This window comes from Sus scrofa, chromosome 10, assembly GCF_000003025.6.
Source record: "Sus scrofa isolate TJ Tabasco breed Duroc chromosome 10, Sscrofa11.1, whole genome shotgun sequence".
NCBI lineage: Eukaryota > Metazoa > Chordata > Mammalia > Artiodactyla > Suidae > Sus > Sus scrofa.
This window is the reverse complement of record NC_010452.4, coordinates 6,240,535-6,261,630: the sequence shown is the minus strand read 5'-3', so window position 1 is coordinate 6,261,630 and position 21,096 is coordinate 6,240,535. Positions and strand designations below refer to the sequence as shown.

The 21,096-nt window shown below is 38.1% G+C and overlaps 1 protein-coding gene across 1 annotated transcript in view; it reads left to right on the top strand.

Moving 5' to 3' along the window:
- USH2A (usherin) overlaps positions 1-21,096 on the top strand; it is an 837,143-nt gene that overhangs the window by 401,103 nt on the left and 414,944 nt on the right.

The window sequence follows — 21,096 nt, the reverse complement described above, 5'->3', positions numbered from 1 at the left end:
TCAATATCCTTTTATATAACATTTTCTATGTATGTATTCCTAATTTCTTAAATATAATCCCCACAATTTTTTGTGCATTATTTATAGCGATATGTTCTTCTTAGAATTTTGTAAATGTTTTTAACACATATTAAATATGCTTACCATTTTCATGGCACTATAATTATCTTTTTCTGCTTTCATTCTTTGTACTTTTTACCTCATTTATGATGGTTTTTCTTCCTTTTTTTTTGAGGGGGGGCATACCCATGGCACATGGAGTTTCCCAGGCTAGGGGTTGAATCTGAGCTATAGCTACCAGCCCATGCCACAGCCGCAGCAATGTGGGATCCAAGCTGCATCTGTGACCTGTACCACAGCTCACGGCAATGCTAGATCCTTAACCTGCTGAGCCAGGCCACGAATCAAACCCACATCCTCATGGTTCCTAGTCGGGTTCGTTAACCACCGAGCCATAAAGGAGACTCCTAAGATGGTTTTTCAATGAAATCATTTTTTCTTAAACTTGTAGTCAGATCTAGAAATACCTTCCTTTATTTCTTCTTTAGATAAGAAGAAAATTAGATTTGATAGCTAATCCATTTAAAATTAACTATGATTTAATTTTCCTCACCCCAAGAACAGATAAAATTTTTGTGATGTTTTTCTTGATAATGTATACTTTCAAAATATTTTCACACCTGCCAGCTTCTATGAGCTTTTAAATTACCAAATGATATGTAAAGGTTAAATAATTTTAATCCCATTTGGCAGGTGAGGAAATAGAGATTCTGAAAACTTAATTGATTTACTTGGAATCATAAAGCTAGTTAATGGCAAAGCTAGAACTAAAATTTTGGTGCTCTAATTTTCTGACTCCCAAATCACAAATCTCAACCAGCTAAGTCGAAAGTAAAAGAATGATGGGAAATTCCATTACATTATCAATAATATTCAGTGGGTGTCAAAATATTAATACAACATTTATATCTTCATCACATTATCAGTGCATTCTTAAAGACAGCATGTCAATTAAAATATCTCTTATCCAAATATTAGATTTAGTTTTTAAAATTTAAAGCAAGCCTACTTGTCTTAAATGGGAAGTATTTGATATTGTGCCCTCATAAATCAAGGAGATAAACGTAGAAACTATAAGTCTGCAGAGTGTAGTACTGGTAGGAAGGGGGAGCTATTTCTTCACAGTCAGTAATGAAAAGTTATGCAAAGTAAACTGGAATTTTTATGACTGTGCTGCATCATGACCTCATATCATTCCTGTTTTGATTAACTGTGGACAACAAAGAATAATATATCCTTTTAATCCACTCATTGAAATGGTAGTTTGCTGGAACTGCCATGAGAAAATCTCAGGCTGGGTGGGTTAAATAACGGGATTTTATTTTCTCACCACCCTGGAGGCTAGAAGTCCAAGATCAACGTGTCAGCAGGTTTGGTTTCTCCTGAGGCCTCTCTCCACAGCTTGCAGACGGCCACCTTCTGGCTGTGTCCTCACATGTACCTCTCCACAGGTACATCCCTGATGTCTTTGCGTCCAGCATTCCTCTTATAAGAACACTGGCCAGATTTGATTAGGGCCCACACTACCAGTTTCCTCTCAAGGTAATCACCTCTTTAAAGACCCTATATCTATATAGTCACATTTGGATGTACTGGGGTTAGGGAGTCAGTGTAGGAATTTTGGAGGGATATCATTCAGCCCATAACAGCAGGTATAATTTGTAATGACTGCATACAATTGCACACCAAGGTAGTAAAAATTAAACAGGCAAATATTTAGTCCTCTCTCCCTTCCTTTCTTATTTCCTTCCTTTTTTTCCTGGAAGGTAAAGCCTAAAGAATATTAAAACAGAATATTTTCAGGCATGCTGGCTTGTGGTTCTTCCATTCATCTAGTCATCCATGAGACTGGGACAACGTACTAGTGTTTGAGTAAAGACTGCTGGTGCATATAGATGTGTGGCTTACAGTTTTCCTTTCTGTGTTCCCATGTCTCATACTATTTATCCTACTCTACCAGAATTATCGGTTGACTTAGTTGTCTGTCTCACTAGATTGTGAGCTCCTTGAGGGCAAGAACTGTATCTTTCATGTTCTATCCTGAAGGCAGGGAGGGTATCTGCATATAGTAAAGAACCATAAAGATTGTTTTTAGAACCAAGAAATCAATGTTTTCATTTGTATGTAAACTAGGTATTATCATATGGACAAATTGCTGGAATGCCAGACTGCATTCAGAGGAATGTTCAGAGACAGACAAATTTATCTGAGACTGACAGCCAGACAAGTCGATTGGTACCAGAGAAGTGACAGGGGACCCCAGTGCTTGACATACACTGGGTAAATATTTGCTGCTGCTTTCTCAGTGTCATACAGCTACATAGGCGATACAGAGCTCACAAGCACACAATTGGTGCAAAAGCCCTGAAAGGTGCCATTCCATGGCCATAAATATGACTCATTTGGTTCCATTAAGGTATGTAAAAATCAGTTATTTTGAACATACAAAGTAGGTATGTAATTCAGTTCCATGTCATCACAACCAAAAGATTGATACATTTTTTTCAACATAAAACTGTTATTTGAGGAGCTCCCAGGTGCTCAATGCATTAGGAACCCAACTAGTATCCATGAGGATGCAGGTTCAATCCCTAGGCTCGCTCCGTGGGTTAAGGATCCAGCATTGCAGCAAGATGCAGTGTAGCTCACAGATGCAATTCAGATGTGTCGTTGCTGTGACTGTGGTATAGGTGGGCAGCTGCGGCTCTGATTTGATCCCTAGCCTGGGAACCTCCATATGCCATGGGTGTGGTCCTAAAAAGACAAATATATATATATATATATATATATATACACATATATATATACATATATATATACATATATGTATGTATGTATGTATTTTTTCTCTGAGTGGGAAACTTCAGACAAGTATTAGCGAATGACCTATGACTTAGACAAAGGCATCCTGCCTGCTTGACTATAACCCCAGCCCCATGTTTACGTCCCTGTTGCATTCAAACCGAGGATGATATAAAAAGAGTACAACTCAAAAAATAAAATAAAATTCAAGTAGAGTTTAGGGAAGTTTGTCTCCTACATCTCAACTTTTAAAGACTTATTTTGCCAAGATGACTTTCTTGCACTGCCCTCTTCACTTTTCTTCCATCCTATTGTGGAAATGTATACAAGTCCAGCCACTCCTAGAATATACTACCAAATATGCAAATATTTGAATATCTATTTCATGTGGGGAGATTAGAAAGTCACTTTCTGCCACTTGTGTAGCTCTATTATGCAAAAATCAAGAGGATGCTGGTCATAAATTCTATTAGGTTGGAACTCTGGGTGTCGAAGAAAAGACTATATAGATAATTTTAAGAGATTTCCCTCTCAGCTGAATCACTGCTATAAAGTTAAGCTTGGTTTTTAAAAGATAAATCAAATCAATGTTTTCCATAAAGCTACATACTTGTAGTGTAAACTGAACTCCCACAAACTTTTAAATAGACATTTCTCAAATTCAGCATTGATCAAATTCTTCCTCTAGAAAAACATTGTAAAACATTGTATAAAAATTCAAGTTTGGCTTTTGCATTTTTTTTCCATTATTTCGTTTTAATGACAGCTGTATTCCAATCTTTCACTGCAAATAAATAGACTGTTTTCAAAGATGCACTGTAAAGAAAATTGATTCATGGATGCTAACATTAACCAAACACTAATCAAGGCATTTAAGGAACATTTCAGAGTGCAATTAAGGAAATAGAAATCATGTAAAGTTACTACTATGAAAAGTCTAAGAAAAGTTCAGTATACTTTCAGGGATAGTGAAGGTATTCACCAGACATAGACAAAGGGGTGATGGCTCTAAGACAAATTAAACAGGTACATATAAATTTATTTTCTTGTCTTTGTCTGCTGGGTGTAGTCTCAGGAATAAGCTAATACCTGTATTTATATTTTATAAGTACTCTCCTAATTTTTACATGTGGTTCACTATGTAATATGAAGAAGAATTAAGGGCCTGAAAACTTGAGCATTTGGAGGGTAATAGTAAAATATTAATGCTAATACCTCGTTTTCAATGGTGTGTCTCTAAGTGTGTTGGCATTCATATCCTCACTGTAATTTGTTGTTAATCAGTGAACTTTAGTTCTTCCCTAAAATTAGTTCCTCTTACACGTATCTGTCTTCATTGCAGGAGAGACATTATTATTTGTAATTTTGCACAAAGGTTCTTCTCAAATCATTTACCATTTTCTGTTGTAATTTATTGAAGCAGCGTAATTAAAGTGATTTGAAATCATTGGTTTATAACTGTCCATAAAGCATAACCTCTCTGAAATTTGAAAAACATAACGCAAAGCAATGCATGATTCAAAAAGAGATATCCAAAACCGTCTTGTAAACACCTTGTTGTCTGCTGTACCTCAACACGTAAAACACGTCGTAGTTGCCCATAGCAGTCTTATCCCACACATATTTGTGGAATGAATAGATGGCCAAAAAGAGCTGTCTCTGAAAGTGTATGTTGCCATATAGATACACTTACTTTCCTCACAATCGACTACGTGTTTTAGATTTTGCTGAAAAAATTTGGCCTTTCGATAATTACAGGATAAACATTTTAAAAGTATATTATTTGCAGTATTTATGAGCACTGATTAGTTGGAGTACATCTAAATGAAAAGAACCCGTTAGCCTCTCCTGTTATCAATGATTTAAAATTTTACGTCTTACCTGTGCAACGCAGTCTCCTTTATAAAATGCTTCTATGGCTGTTTGCTTTGTTTTCTCTTCATAGCAATTGTAGGTAGAGGTGTTACAAATAATATACTATTACTTTTAACAACTAAGGATACTAAGACCTAAAACTTCAGTGGTTCATTCATGTGTCCACACATCAAGACTATAAACCCAAATCTTTGTTGATTTCTTCTCTTCTTTTTTTTTTTTTTTTTTGTCTTTTTGTCATTTCTTGGGCCGCTCCCGCGGCATATGGAGGTTCCCAAGCTAGGGGTCTAATTGGAACTGTAGCCGCCAGCCTACACCAGAGCCACAGCAACGCAGGATCCGAGCGCGTCTGCACCTACACCACAGCTCACGGCAACGCCAGATCCTTAACCCACTGAGCAAGGCCAGGGATCGAACCCTCAACCTCATGGTTCCTAGTCGGATCGCTAACCACTGTGCCACATGGGAACTCCTCTTCTCTTCTTTCTCTTTTATTTTTTCTCATTTCCTTTCACCATAATAGCATCCAATCGCATGTAAAGTTTTGCCTCCCTGCTTTTGTGATGGGGTCTTAGCTTTATACACTAGCAATTATATCAAAGAAAAAAAAGGAAATGGATCCTATGACTATTAACCAAACTCAGATGCAGTTGTTACCAACTTTGTCAGTAAATTCCACCATAACAATTTTAATTTGTTTCAGAGTCTCTAATCCCAGTGTTTAAAATTTTAAGTGCTATGAATTGGAAATGTGAGGGAGACATTTGCTTTTCATATTGTACTCTTATAATATACTAGTTAAATTTTTTTAATGTGCATACATACAATTACTCCCAAAATGTCAATAATTAGTTCCATGAACAAAACTAGGAAAATGCAAATCATTATATAAATAAGGTCATAATCATGTTTATTAACATTATTTCTCATTAAATGTGTCAGGTATCGTTTTAAGTGATTTACATATGAATGATTACATATAGCCAAGCCAACCTAGATCCAGGGATATACCATATTTTCTAAGTTTTGTAAAATATGGTTAATGTAGATGTGTATCTGTCTGTCTTTTTTTCTTTTTTATGGCTGTACCCATGGCATATGGGAGTTCCCAGTCCAGGGATTGAATCTGAGCTGCAGCTGTGACCAACACTGCAGCCGAGGCAACACCAGATCTTTTAATCCGCTGCACCCCGCTGGGAGTCAAATCCATCCTTCCTCAGTGACCTGAGCCACTGCAGTCAGATTCTTCACCCAGTGCACCACAGCAGGAGCGCCTGTCTATCTTTTTTTAAAGCATTTATTTCATCTTGTTTTTTTCCTTTCTGCCTTTTCTATCCCACACCTGCTAAGCCCATCCCACTTACTTATTTCTGTATAAACTTTATTTTTGAAGAAGAAAAGAAAAACTTTGTTATTTAAATATTATTCTGCAGTACGTCAGATATTTTACAATTTAATTTTTATTTTATCTTGGCATATAGTGGATCACCAATGTTGTGTTAGTTTCAGGTGTAACGCAAAGTGATTTCATTATGCATACACATATATCCGCTCTTTTTCAGAATCTTCCTCTAGATTATTGCAGAATATTGAGTAGAGTTCAATGTGCTATACAGTAGGTCCATGCCGATTATCTCTTTCGTATATAAGAGTGTGTATATGTTACCCCTAACTTCCTAATTTATCCTCCCCCAACTTTTGCCTTTGGTGACCCTGTTTGCTTTCTCTGTCTGAGTCTGTTTCTGTTTTGTAAATGTGTTCATTTGTATAATTCTTTTAGATTCCATGTATAAATGGTATCATATAATTAATTGTCTTTGTCTGACTGGCTTTACATAGTATGATAATCTCTAGGTCCATCCATGTGGCTGAAAATGGTATTTTTTTTTATGGCTATATATAATCCACAGTCTATATATATCACATCTTCTTTATCCTCTCTTTTGTCAGTGAACATTGAGGTTGCTCCTGTGTCTTAGCTGCGGTAAATAGTGCTGGAGTGAACATTGGGGTGCATATGTCTTTTCAAATATTGGCTTTCTTTTCATATATGCCCAGGAGTGGGGTTCCTGGATCTTATGGTAGTTCTATTTTTAGTTTTTTAAGGAACTTCCATAATGTTCTCCACAGTGGTTGCATGAATTTACATTTCCACCATCAGCGTAGTAGGATTCCCTTTTCTCCACATCCCCTCCAGCTTTTATGTTTGTGTACTTTTTGATGATGACCACTCTAACTGGTGTAAGGTGATACCTCATTGTAGTTTTGATTTACATTTCTCCAGTAATTAGCAATGTTGAACATTTTTTTGTGTGCTTTTTGGCCATCTGTACATCTTCTTTGGAGAAATGTCTATTTACATCTTCTTCCCTTTTTAATAAGATCTTTTTTTTTTAATATTGAGCTGCATCAACTCTCTGTATATTTTGGAGTTTAATCCCTTGTCAGTCACTTCATTTGCAAATATTTTCTCCCATTCTGCATGTTGTCTTTCATTTTTTAAAGTGTTTCCTTTGCTGTGCAAGAGATTTTAAGTTTAATTGGGTCCTGTTTGTTTGTTTTTATTTTAATTACTCCAGGTGATGGTTCCAAAAAGATATTACTGCAATTTATGTCAAAGAGTGCTCTCCCTATGTTTTTCTCTGAGAGTTTTATAGTATCCAGCCTTATATTTAGGTCTTTAATCCACTTGGAGTTTATGGTTGCATATGGTGTTATACAGTGTGCTAATTTCATTCTTTTACATGTAGCCATCCTGTTTTCCCAGCACCACTTACTGAAGAGGCTGTCTTTTCTCCATTGTATATTCTTGTCTCCTTTGTCATAAGTTAGTTGACTGTAGGTGTCAGCTGGACTTTATTGTGGGTGTGTGGGTTTATTTCTGGACTTTCTATCCTGTCTCACTGAGCTACATTTATTTTTTCTGTCAGTACCATACTGTTTTGATGACTGCAGCTTTGTAGTATAGTCTGAAGGCAGGGATCCTGATACCTCCTGCTGCATTTTTCTTTCTCAGGATTGCTTTGGCTATGGGGGATCTTTTTGTGTTTCATACAAATTTTAAAATATTTTGTCCTAGTTCTGTGAAAAATGCCATTAGTAATTTGATAGGTATGTAGGTATATCTGAATCCATGGTACACACACATTTGGTCCCTCTTTCCCTGATCACCAAACCCACCCCTGGTACCACAGATGTTGCTCTTCATTTTTTATGCAGAATACACACTCTGCCAGATATACCCAGAGAAATCTAAATGTATCTTAGACTCCAGTTGAGGTTCTCCTTGTATTAGGATTAAAAAAAGAAGTGAAAGAGGGAGGGAGGAAGGGAAAGAGGGAGGAAAAGAAAGGGGGCAGGATGGAGAGAGAGGAGGAGAAATTTTTATTTTAAGAAATTGGCTCAGATGATTGTGGGCACGTCCAAAATGTGAAATCTGTAGGGTAGGTCAGCAGGTACAAGAGTCAAGGAAGAGTTGAGATTGCAGTCTTGAATTTAAAATCCACAGGCACTATAGCAGGCTGAAAAGTCAGTCAGAATTTTTACAACACAGTTTAGAGGAAGATTTCTTCTTACTTGGGAAATCTCAGTCTTTGTTCTTAAGACCTTCAACTGATTAGATGAAGTCTACCCATATTATGAAGTGTATTCTGCATTACTTAAAGTCGACAGATTATAAATGTTAATCCCATTTTAAATATACCTTCACAGCAACATGTAGGCTTTGACCCCATAAGTGGACAACATAGCCTACCCAAAGTGACACATAAAACCAATCATCACAGATACACTATTTTTAAAAGTCATCAGTAAAATATTTATTCAGAGAAAAAAGTCAGACACTGTTCATAGTATGAATACCTGTAACATGGGTGTTTTTCCTGACATAATGTCAATTGAGTATTCTTTGAAAATTACTGTTTTAAAAAAGAAAACCCTGTGATTCTATGGAAATGATTCAGATAGACAATGCAGTAGAAGTCTTTTAATGGACCAAACTACATCTGGCTGTGATACTGAAGGCTTCATCAGCTTCTCAAAATTCAGTGGTTGCTTCTGATGCTCTGTATTTTCACAAGCTGACACAGAAACATAATTTTAATGAGATATGTATATACCCCTAACATTATAATTTGAAGTTTGGGAACTGTTGAACTTAAGTTAAAATGTGTTCTAATTGTAAACTGTGCTCGTTTTACACATTCTTTTCTCATACACAGAAAAAAAAAAATTGTTTAGCATTCCATTCCACATTAAATTGCAAGAGCATTTTATGATGAATCAAACAGGTGATCCTCTCCAAGTCTCTTAACTACTGGAGCAAATTTCCAAGAAGTAAAAACTTGTATCACAATATCCTGAATGCCAGGTTTTCTTAGAAAAATAAACATTCAGTAGAAACTTTAGCCTTCCAGAACATCTAACACAAACATCTGTAAAGAGACAGATGAAGAAACCAAGAGACACTGAGGGCAAGTGTTTTGCCCAAGTTCACACAGACAGCTAGTGGCAGAACCAGAACTAGGCAAAGATTTCCTAACCTCCAGCTTCATTATATGTGGGTCTGTTTCATCATCATACAAAGTTATCGGCCTGGAACCCAGTGGTCTTTCTTCTCTGGCCCCAACCTGTCTTTCTAGCATTAGTTCCTTTAATTCTTTCATATGCCCTGCATCTGAGCTAAACTGAACTTTGTTAACTTAAGCCAAATATTTCTCACCAAGCTTGTATTGAATTATTCTACAACAATGCCTTTTTCCAACCCTCTCACTGAGGATGTCTTCTCCCTCTCTCTCCACTGCTTTAAAACCAATTTAAATGCTATTTCCTTTTTGATAGGTAATGGATGTATGGAGATGGATAGATGGATAGATAGATAGATAAATAGACAGATGGAATCTCAAAATTTTGCAGATCTCAATCTGAGAATTATATAAATAATTCTCATTAGTTCTAAGACTAATTATATAAATAATTATATATTTATATAATCATGAATTGTATAAATAATTCTCATTAGTTCTAAGACTCATATCTCACTTGTTGATTTCTCTCACCTTGAGTATATGATCTCTGCCTCCTGCAAACCAACCTACATGCATTATTAAGGAATGTGATGATAGCAAATATCCCCCTGAGTTTGGGGGAACATTTGCAAGTTTTATATGAAATTTTTAGCTAAGTTATCTGGCTTAAGTTTTTAAGATAGTATTCTTAGAATGTTAAATGTTATCTCGATTCTCTCTCTGTGGTTTGTGAGTTAAAAGCATTTATGAACTTTGAAAACCAGATGCTGACTTTCTAATTCTGTTCTTACTGCCCAGAGGTAAAGTAAAGGAGTGGGTGGGATGCTAGTGCATGGCGGGGAGAGGGGGCTGATGCTGCTCTAGGGTGTGTTATTATAAAAGGAACCAAGAAAGACAACCTTGTGCTAAATATACCTTAAGTTATTGCAAAGCAAATATTAGGGAGGCTCAGAAATCCAGACTAGGAGACAGCTGGCTAAGAATGCTGTCAGCCTAAGGAGTTTTACATGGAAGGCTTTTGTTCTAACCAGCCAGGGAAAACAAGGAAAATGAGGAAGTATAGTCCCTCCTTATCACAACTGACAGACAAACTAGTAACAGACAGCTCCCAGCAGACTGGGCTCCCCCACCACATGCCAGCTGCCGCTGTCCTGATGGAAGAAACAGGTTTTCCTCTCTTTATTTCCAGTTGTCTTACTGCAATGAAGTTTTTACTCTTCAACCATCAGGAGTGTCCAAAATATCAGGGGTCATAAGGGGATGCCTATAAGACGTATCCTTGTTCTCAAATTGTGTGTGACATTGTGAATACGTGTGCCTGGGATAAGGATGTTCACCAGAGAGGTTGGTACAAAGGGCCGCTAGATAGAGTGTAAATGATGCACATGTGGGGGAGAATCAAAAGATGCTTTGTGAATAATATAAACTTTGAACAGGATTTGGATGAAAGGGAGGGATATGGATTTCTCTGATGGAGTGGAAAATATGGTGAGCGCAAATAGAAAATGTTTGCAGTTTAGGAAGACAGTTTGGGTGTGGCTTTACACCTGAGGACAAAATGATTCCAGCTCTGAAAAGCAGTTTGAAAGCACAGGACTGGACATTGGTTGTGGTTCATTGCTCAGCTGACCAACGAGAAGGGTGTTGGAAGTTAAGTTCTGTGACAAGCAGAAGAGCGATGACATTCAGACTAAAAAAGCCTCCATTTTTATTAATTAGAAGGTCAAAAATCTGATTTTTCTAGAAGCAAAAGGCTGAGCAAACAGTCGGGAGCAAGGGCTGTACACTGGCAGAGACAAATGCGTGCTGACTTGCCACTGCACTCTGGCATAGCTCATTGCTTTCCAGGCATCTGTGGAAAACACACTGCTTACAGGTCTGCTGCCTAAGATGTGTTCTCACTGACCCATGACCTAGCACTGGTTTTCAAGTTGGAATACCAATGGCAGAAGGAGCTGTGCTCAGTAACCACCCAGATGGTTCCCACATTTTTTTTATTTTATTTTTTCTTTTTTGTCTGCCCTGCAGCATATGAATTTCTCCGGCCAGGTATCAGATCTGATGGCAGCCCCGGATCCTTAACCCACTGTGCTTAGGCAGGGATGGAACCTATCTATGTCCCAGGACTCCAGAGACACTGCAGATCCCATTGTACCACAGCAGGAACTCTGATTCCCAAGTTTTTAAACATCCAGGTGATAATTTATGGCATAATGCACAGGAAGGAGAGGGGGAAATCAGGAAAAAGCTGTATTTTTCTTTTGTGAAACGATAGTAGGAAGTCCTCAGAAAAAAGGACTAGAGACCATGCATCAGATAATAAAGAAGCCAAAACTGCTTTCTAATTTTCTGAAGGGAGAAACCAAGAAGAAGATACAAATTCCTCAGTTTACACCAGGAGTTAAAGGAAAATCATTGCCTGCTTATTGGTTCATTTTGTAAATTGAGATCAATGAAATTCTCCCAACAACAGCATGAAATCAATCGTAAAATAGCATATAATTCATGGCCAGTATTGTAAATTATAGTTTGCTTGACAGTAGTCGGTAAGGTTTCCATGCACTGGGATGCGTTTCCTTCTAACACGTCTCAGGATAATGCCTGTGGATCCATTTCTAATTCATATTAGAGTGATCTGTTTTTCCCTGTCCACAACTCCCGGTGTTTGATCTTATGTAAATGATGCAATCAAGCAAATGGGAAACAGGACGTTGGTGCTGAGGGACCCTGACAAACAGTGGCCTTCCATTTTTAAGGATCCCATATCTTGCATTTACTGCCTCAGATGTGTGTACATACCTGCGATGGTTTGAGTCCATTGATCCATTACATTGCCCTTGAAAGACCTAATCAGATCTGTACAGACATATTACCAAATCAGATGCAGTCAGGGAGGGAAGAGAAGCATCAACACATTCCTCTTTGCTTTAAATTTTAAATCGCTGGCTTTGTTTATGGCTTCACCCCTGAAGAATGCCTTCTGCCTGCTTCCCCCGGAATCCTCTTTTTTCACTGTTTTAATTATTATTATTTTTTTAAATCTCCCTTTTTCACACAGTGACTCCTCCGCCCTCCCCCACCCCCACCTGATGCTGCCTCCTCTTTTCTTTCTCTCATTTCCCTGTCCCTTGTCCTGGCCATCTCCTCCCATTTTACCAAGGATTTCCCAATCAGGTCACCTGTGCAGCTCTTTCCACCCTGTATCACGTTAGCTTCTAGTCCCTTCTTTTTTTCATGCCTCATTATTCAAAGGACACTGGTGACACTTCATCTTCTTATGGAAATACATTGAGAATAATCCACTTTGGGGTGGACAGGACAGGCATAAAAATGACTTGGAAGTCAAGAAAGCTATTTAATCAGGCTGGCTTTCTTCTATACTATAGAGTTGATAGTTTTTTAAATTTTCAGAATCCAAAGAAAATCCTCAATTCCTAGGGTAGTAAAAGTAGAGCCATCGGATTTCCCAAACCAGATATGTGGCCTAACAGATTATTTTTTTTGGGGGGGGGGAGAATTAATTTATCTTTAACAAATTGGATGAAATATTAATTCTGCATAGGTTTGAAAATCTTGGCTGTGTGTTCCTCAGAAGCATAAATGAAGTGCCAGTTGCACATGGAACCTTTGTAAATCTCAGTCGATAAGACACCCATCCATAGCTCAATTTCTGTGCATGTTTGTCTTTATTTTTATAGCTTGGCTTAATATCTGACTTTACTCTCATACAGTTTAGTTATTAGTCAATAAACCACAGTCACTCTCAAGGGTCCCCCACCCACCCACCCTGTAGATGGTGTGAGAACTTCCAGGGTCTTATATGGTTTCTTGGCATTTAGAGTGTGGCCCTTCAGGGTGCTTTCCTCCTCTATGCAAAGGGATCACTCTTGAGATAACCCCTCAGATCTAGTAGATGTTTTTACTACTTCATTGCCATATTGGGAAACAGAAATCGGGCAGTGTTTCCTGTGGCCCCACCTGCCCACATCCACCAAGGTCTTTTCTTTGACTGGCGTCTGTCTCCCCCCTAAGACTCTACCTTGACCACAGATGTCAGAGGTGAGAGCCCTCCCCCCAAGAGTCTGCACGTGTATTTCTCCTTCCTTCTGCCTTTAGCCCATCAATCTGTGGAATCTGAGGTGGGGAAGTGATGGAGGGTCTATGCACTTCTTATTTCTCCCCAACATTGTATCTGAACCTCACATCCTCTCTCTTCCCCCTCTGTCCAGGAGGGTTTTTTCCTGCCTTCTGACCAGATACATTCTGTCTGTAAAGAGTACCTATTTTATTGATAGATTCTGAACTTGTAATTTAATTGAGAGAAGCTTAAATGAGGGAAAGACAAAGGGTCAGAGGTAGGGAAGAGCAGAAGAAAAAAAGACATAGGTTAATAGGACAACTACATTGATCTCAGCTCCCACAGCACAGACAACAATTGGGGTTTAGAGGAGGAAGCTATACCTAAGAGCTCCAACTTTAGCCCCCACTTGCTTCTTCCAGATAATTAGCCAAACCATGAGAGGAGAAAATAAAGACAATAAATACAATGAAGGGAGAAACGAGGTAACATGACAAGGATTGCTGAGGAGTGCCAAGGGTCCAGTTCAAATCAGAAAACCTAAAATTATACTAGATTCTTTTTACTATGTTCAGCAATGTCTCTCAGTCACATCTTAGAGCTAATGCTTCTGTATTAGAGAAATAAGATGATGAAATTTATCCACAGCTAGGAATTGGGAAAGCAGATATAGAAGAGAATTGAGGAAGTAGAAAACTCTAGGGACCCAGAGAGTATGGCTTTGAAATGGATGATCAAAGGTTATAGTAAGAAAAAACACAAATGTTCCAATACTCTGGAAATAAGATAAAAGAGGCTGAACATTTTGTGGGGGCAAAGGAGTGATTGTGTTGATGTGATAAGTGGAAGAGGTGGGAATTCACCAGTTTGTGGTCAAGAGAGGGCAGCTTTTAGATTAAGAATCTTGGAAATATTTCCAAAGATGATCAAGGAGTGGGTATAACTCGGCAGCACATTGAATAAATGAAGCAGAAGTGAAGGGCATTACATTTGAGGAAGTTAAAGTGAAGCCAGATTCAGAGATGAGTCATCCATGAGGATGTTGGAGCTGCCAAAAAAGGGATTATGATTGAAAAGAAAAGTGAGCCAATGCTGAAGTCATTGAGGGAAGGAGAAGTATGATGTAGGAAGTGTAATAGGGCATGTGTCAAATATGTCTTGGGCACACATTTCCTTAAATAATGAATTGATATTGGTAAACCCTGCCTGTCTCTTCTCCACCTAATATATGCATGTATATCACAGAATTTGAAAAATATATGTAACCAAAAAATTAAATTTAAGTCATCTATACAACCTCCCCTTGAGAAAACCACTGTTAATAATTTTGGTATATCTCTGTCCTCTTTTTTTTTTTTCCATGAAGTGTTCATGTTTGGGAACTATGTTTTGCCATTCCAACAAGTACAGCTTCTCCTTTTTCTTGTTTTTCAATAGCAAATCACCTTCATCTCTCAATTACATTTGTTGGATGAATTGTATTCAATAGATTCTTGGTGATTTTTAGATATTACTCTATTTCTTAGAACAGATGGCAATCTGGGTTAGGAGCACTGATAGAAGTCTTCCTCTGGTCTTGCCCATTCATTTACTCCACAAACAAAGCTGTGCAAATTGGATCTCACCAATCCTGGAGTTTATTTGATGAACACAAAAGAAAATATCTTTCTGTATGTGAAGAATTTCCCTTCTCCTGGGAAGGATATAAGGTCAAGAAACAAATGACAAGGCAAATTCTGACATGTTTCTGGTAATTATGATAAGTGACTAAACAAGGAGATATGACAGAATATCTGGGGGTGGCCACACTGTTAGATGATCAAGAAAGATCACTCAGAGGAGGATGAGCCTAAAGAATGAGACAAATTCAGCCAAGTGAAAAGTAGGAGAAAACTGGCCCCAGGCCGCTTTTGCAGCTCCAGGCAGCTTCTCCAACCCAGTATCCTAGAGCATTCATGCAAACCCAAGGCCCCAGCTCACCCCTGCACTAGGCTCCCGTGGCCTCATGTGACTCCTTCAATTACAGATGTCTTTCTCAGATCCAGGCTCTCAGGAAGTCCCCAGGAAACCAGGCCATTGGCCAACCAGGTTCCAGCCAGTTCCAATGGCCACAGGTAGCTCCCATGTACCAGATTCAACCTCTGTAGCCCCAGTTTTAAGTCCAACTCCCGCACATCCTCAGGCCTTTGGCCCAACCATGTGCAAAACCAGCTCCTGCAGACACAACCTCCAAGTCAGCTTCTGAGGTCCCAAAGCAAAGGCCAGCTCTGGTAGTTCCAGGTCCAGGCTTGTCCTAGATCCAAGCCAGTCCTCATGTCCTCAAGCTCCAAGTCAGCTCTCACAATAACTGGCTCCTAGAATAGCCAAATACTGGACCAGCCACTACAAGCTCAGATGTTGGACCCACCCAGTAGCCCAGTCCTAGGCACCTGGTTAATTGCCCAGGACCCAGGATCCATTACACATCATGTAGATACAGATTGTAGGTGCATCACTGTAGACTCAAGTGCCAGGCCTGCCCTAGAAAAACTGGGCTTAAGACTCAGCCCAATGAACCCAGGCACCAGCCTGTTCCCATGTAATCAAGGGATGAAGCTTTCTCAAATAGCATATACCGTAATCTATAGGATCATGAATAATCAAGGAAATATGACACCACCTAAGGAAACCAATAAAACTCTCATGAGTAACCCTAAGCAAATGGAGATCCATGAATATCGATAAAGAGTTCAGGATAATCCCCTTAAGGAAATACAGTGAACTACAAGAAAATAAAGATACACAACTAAATAAAATTAGGAAAATAATGTATGAACAAAATGGGAAGCTCAACATAGAAATAGAAACCACTTGAAAAAACAAACAGAAATCCTAGAGTCAAAGAATCTAAAAACTGAACTGAAAAAGTCAATAGATTCAAGAGCAAATTCAACGAAGCCTAAGAATTTGTGAACTAGAAGACAGGTCATTTGAAATCATATAGTCAGAGAAGCAAAAGAAAAAAAAAACTGAGTGAAAGAGAGTGAAGGAGGCTTACATGAATTATGGAACACAATTAAAAGAACCAATTTACACATCATTGGAGTCCTAGGAAGAGAGGGAGAAAGGAGCAGAGAGCTTATTACAAGGAATAATAGCTGAGAACTTCCCTAATTTGGGGAGATATTTGGATGTTGAAGTTCATGAAGGTAGTAAGTCACCCCAAATATTCAAGCCAAACTGATCTCCAAGACACACTATGATAAAACTGTCTAGAATTGAAGACAGTGAATTTTAAAACAAGAGGAAAAAAATCTCAAAAATGAAAGAATTCCCATAAGTTTATCAGTGGATTTCTAGGCAGTAACTTCACAAGTAAAGAGAGGGTAGAATTATATATTCAAAGCACTAAAAGAAAAAAAAAATGCCAACCAACAATATTTTCACCAGCAAAGTTGTCTTTCAGGAATGAAGGATACATAAAAACTTTCACAAAGAAACTACAGCTGGAGTTGATCACCTCCAGACTTGCCTTACACAAAATGAAGAAATAGAAGATTTGAACAGACCGATTGCTAGTAAGAAGATTGAAACAGTAATCAAAAACCTTGCAACAAAGAAAAGCTCAAGGCAAGATAATTTTCCTGGTGAATTCTACTGAACATTTAAAGAAGAAGTAACATGGGTCTTTCTCAAAGTCTTCCAAAAAACATGAAGAGAGGGAAAGATTCCCAAGCTCATTTTATAAGACCAACACTGCCCTGATACCCAAGCCAAACAAGGACACTACAGGAAGAGGAAATTATAGGGCAATACTCCTGATGTACAGATGCAGAATTTCTCAAGCAAAGAGTAGAACACCAAATTCAATGGCACATTAAAAGCCTCACACACCATGATCAAGTGGGATGGATCCCTGTGATTCAAAAATAGTTCACCATACATGCCAATCAATAAATATAACATTTCATTAATAATATAAAAATTAAAATCATATAAAAAATCTCAATAGATGCAGAAAAATCATTTGACAGAATCTAACAAGATAAAATTTTTCAACAAATTGGGTATAGAAGAAACATTCCTCAACATAATGAAGACTATGTATAATAAGTCCACAGCTAACATCATATTCAGTAGCAAAAAGCTAAAAGCATTTCCTTTAAAATCAGGAACAAGACAATGCTTTTATTCAACACAGTATTGGAAGTCCTAGCCAATGAAATCAGGAAACAAATAAATAAAAGGCATGCAAATAGGAATTTAAGGCATAAAATTACTTCTATTTCCAGAAGACATGATATTATATCCTAAAGACTCCACCAAAAAACTCTTGGAAGAGTAAATAAATTCAATCAAGTTGCCTGGTATAAAATCAACACACGAAAAGCAGTTGCATGTTTATATACCAAGAATGCTTATACTCTGCTCACTATAATCTATGCTCCACCCAACACCCAGTGTGATTTTCACAAAATCCATATCTGCCCATGCAACTGCTGTGTTCAGAATCCTCTTGTGGCTTTCTAAGTAGGTTCTCAGATTAAAACCCACAACCCATGCAAAGACCTACAAGGCTCATGTGATCTGGGCCTTTATTGTATCTCTGATGTTACCTCTTAATTCTTTCTGCCCAATTTGCTGTGCTCCAGCTATGGTAGACTTCTTGCTTTACCCACACCAGGTATATTCCCCCTTCCAAGCCTTTGCTCTGCATTTCCCCCTCTCCTGGAATTGGCCTTCACTCAGAATGCCCACAACTTTTACCATCACTCTTTCTTTGCCAAAAAGCCTTTGCCAGAAATGTAATCTTGTTTGTATGGGCTCCAGTGACTCTTAATTTTTTTTCCTTCTTTCAGTTTTACTGACATATATTTGACATACAGCACTTTACAAGCTTAAGATGTGCAGCATAATGATTTGATTTACATATATTGTAAACTGATTTTGACAATAATTTTAGTTAACACTCCTGAGCACTCCTGATTATTCTTGCTCTGTTCTGTTTTCTATGGCACTTTTCATATCTTATAGAACTAACAGCCTTAAACCCTAGTCAACATTCAATCTAAAGCCATGCTAATCTCCTAAAATTCATCAGCCTTCCCAAATTTCTCAATACGTTAAGTAGTCTAGGGGTAAAGGCTAACCAGGAATCGAAGACTTGACAAGATTGGTATTTTCTACTTCAATCCTGCCTCACCTGTCATACTGGCCCTCTCTAGCAGTATGACCCTTTTAAGCAAACTCACCTCCTCATCTTAGTCTCGCCATGTCCCAACCATAACATACATGGATGCTTCCCAATCTATGGAGAAGAAGATTCTGTTAGAGTGGATTCCAGGCACAGACAGTAATCCTATAACTAATTGCTTCAGGAAGCTAATGCCATTCAAGGCAGATATCCTGGGTAAGTTTCAGAATTCCATCCTCAAGGTCACCTTTAAAGCATGGAGCCTATAGTGGGGCATTCAGTGATAAGGAGATATTGTGCTATGGTGACACTATGATGGTGCATTCTCACCCCTCCAGCTCAAGATAACTAAGGACTCCCAAATATGCAAGTCGTTTCCAGCAAACACAAGTACCAGGTCACTTAAGAATGCTATGATTTCTTCACCAGTCTCAAACTAGGTAGCTGAATCCCTGCCTCAACAAGCTAGAATGTAAGAAAGCAAGAAAACTGTTGCACCACAGAGTTCACTGACCAAAGAACATTATAGCATCCAGTCTGGTTTTTGGCTGACCAAGACACTCAGGTATGACTAAGAGAAAGTCTCATTCAGAATATTCCAAAGTCACTTGGAATCAGCCCTATGAAATACTGTCTCCGGCTGCCACATATCCATTCAGAACAGATGGATATATTCTCATGTTTACATATGACAGCTTTGCCCTAATTGCACTGACTAACCATCAGGGATTTCCCCTTTCCTCTAGGCTCTCTGTCCTTTGAAACTGGATTTTGAGTCAAATCCCCAGCATCCCTTTCTCAGGAGTGCAAGGAATTCTGATAGATGGGAGAGATGGGATGCTGAGGTCATCAGGTTCCTGAGAATCGGAAAGAGAAGACGATGAAAATAGGGACACAGCCGATATAATATATTAACAGACACATTGTAGTTTTGGCCAAGATTGGACCTACCAGTAGGACCTGTTTTGTTTTGGGTTTTTTGGTATGAAGTTTTTCCACAGTAAATAGTTTAAGCTCTTCATTGCGTCTGAGTCCACTGTTTCCTAATTTTTAACTTGGTAGGTTTCATAGAATGTTTTTCCAAATGAGGCCACCCCAGTTCCATCTGACTTGTGTATACATGGTGTAGCTGTTCCTGCCATCCCTCAGAGGTCCCAGTTCCGTCTGACTTATGCATACATGGTGTAGCTGTTCCTGCCATCCTTCAGAGGTCCCTGGCAAGGCCATGCTCTTTTCATACCAACTTCAAATTGCCTTCACCACTTCCTTCTAACCCCATTTTCTGGGGGTGCCCCCACCTCAACTTGGTACTGTTGAGTTCCTGTAGGATAAATTTGTGAAGCAAAGAAGGCTTAATCATAAAGCATTGCCAGTCTCTTCTTGATCATCACTTTTTGTTCTAGAGTAACTATATTTAGTATAAAAAATTTTTGCTTTTATTCTGATGATCTACATATTGAATCAACTGATTATACTTTGCATGAAAATCAGTATTCTCTTCCCAGTTTACTTTTGCTATCAGTGCAGTGCAAAATCTATTTCCCTGAAGTACGTTGCATTTCATTCATCTGTTTAAAGGTGAAATTATAATGGTTCAAGGTCAAAGATCTTTAAGAAGATGGGTTGCTTCCATTGTAACTACCTTATTTCAAAAATATTCCAGAAAAGAATGATTTTTTTTCTAGCAGTATAAAAGTGTGAACTGTGTTTAAATCTTGGTAAAGTTGACTCAGCTTTGCTTAGATTTGTTCAACAAAATAACTGTTGATAACTTTATAAATGAAGTGTCCAGGGTATTTCAGAATTGAATTCATAAATTATAGACTACTTTCTTCTCAAGCGAGAGAATATGGGACTTATTAGACAGATAGGTATAAAGTACTAAGCAAGCTCAGCAGAGGGAGAGATTATTACTGACTAGGGTACTCTCCTCTCTCTTGATCATCTTTCATACCTAGCTCAACTATATCTTGATCATCTCATTCATTAATTCTTTCTTAATTTATCCAAACATATATTCAATCCTACAGTGCACCAGGCATTGTGCTAGATATTGAGGATCCAGAATGAATATAGCACCCTTAGAATGTTCAGTCCAATGAATCAGAGAGTCATGGAAACAAATAATTATGACAGTGTGGTAAGTGCTATGCTAACGGTATGCACAAAACCCTGTGAGATGAAGATGAGGATAATAGCTCCACTTTGTGCCAGAGGTCACTGGCACTATGTGTTAGGGAAATCTTCCAAAAGAAATTGGCATTTGCACTGAGCCTGGAAGAATTGAAGGTCAAATAATAGGTAGTAGGTCAGGTGGACAGGAGAAGAAAGGAATTCAGCAAAAGGAATTACAAGAGCAAAGCTACACATTTGCATTTCAAAAGCAAGTCCTGTTGTCTTCAAATATGCTTTAAAAATAATTTAAATGTCTCATTCATTTTTTAACAGAGCCCTTGAACTAACTCTAAACTCAGAAAATGATTTACCTGGTCACAGTCAATCAAGGAAACAGTCAAATTGCTAACAGAAAAAAGTTAAACCAAGAGTTTGACTGATACTGGTCTGTTTAAAAATAACAGCGT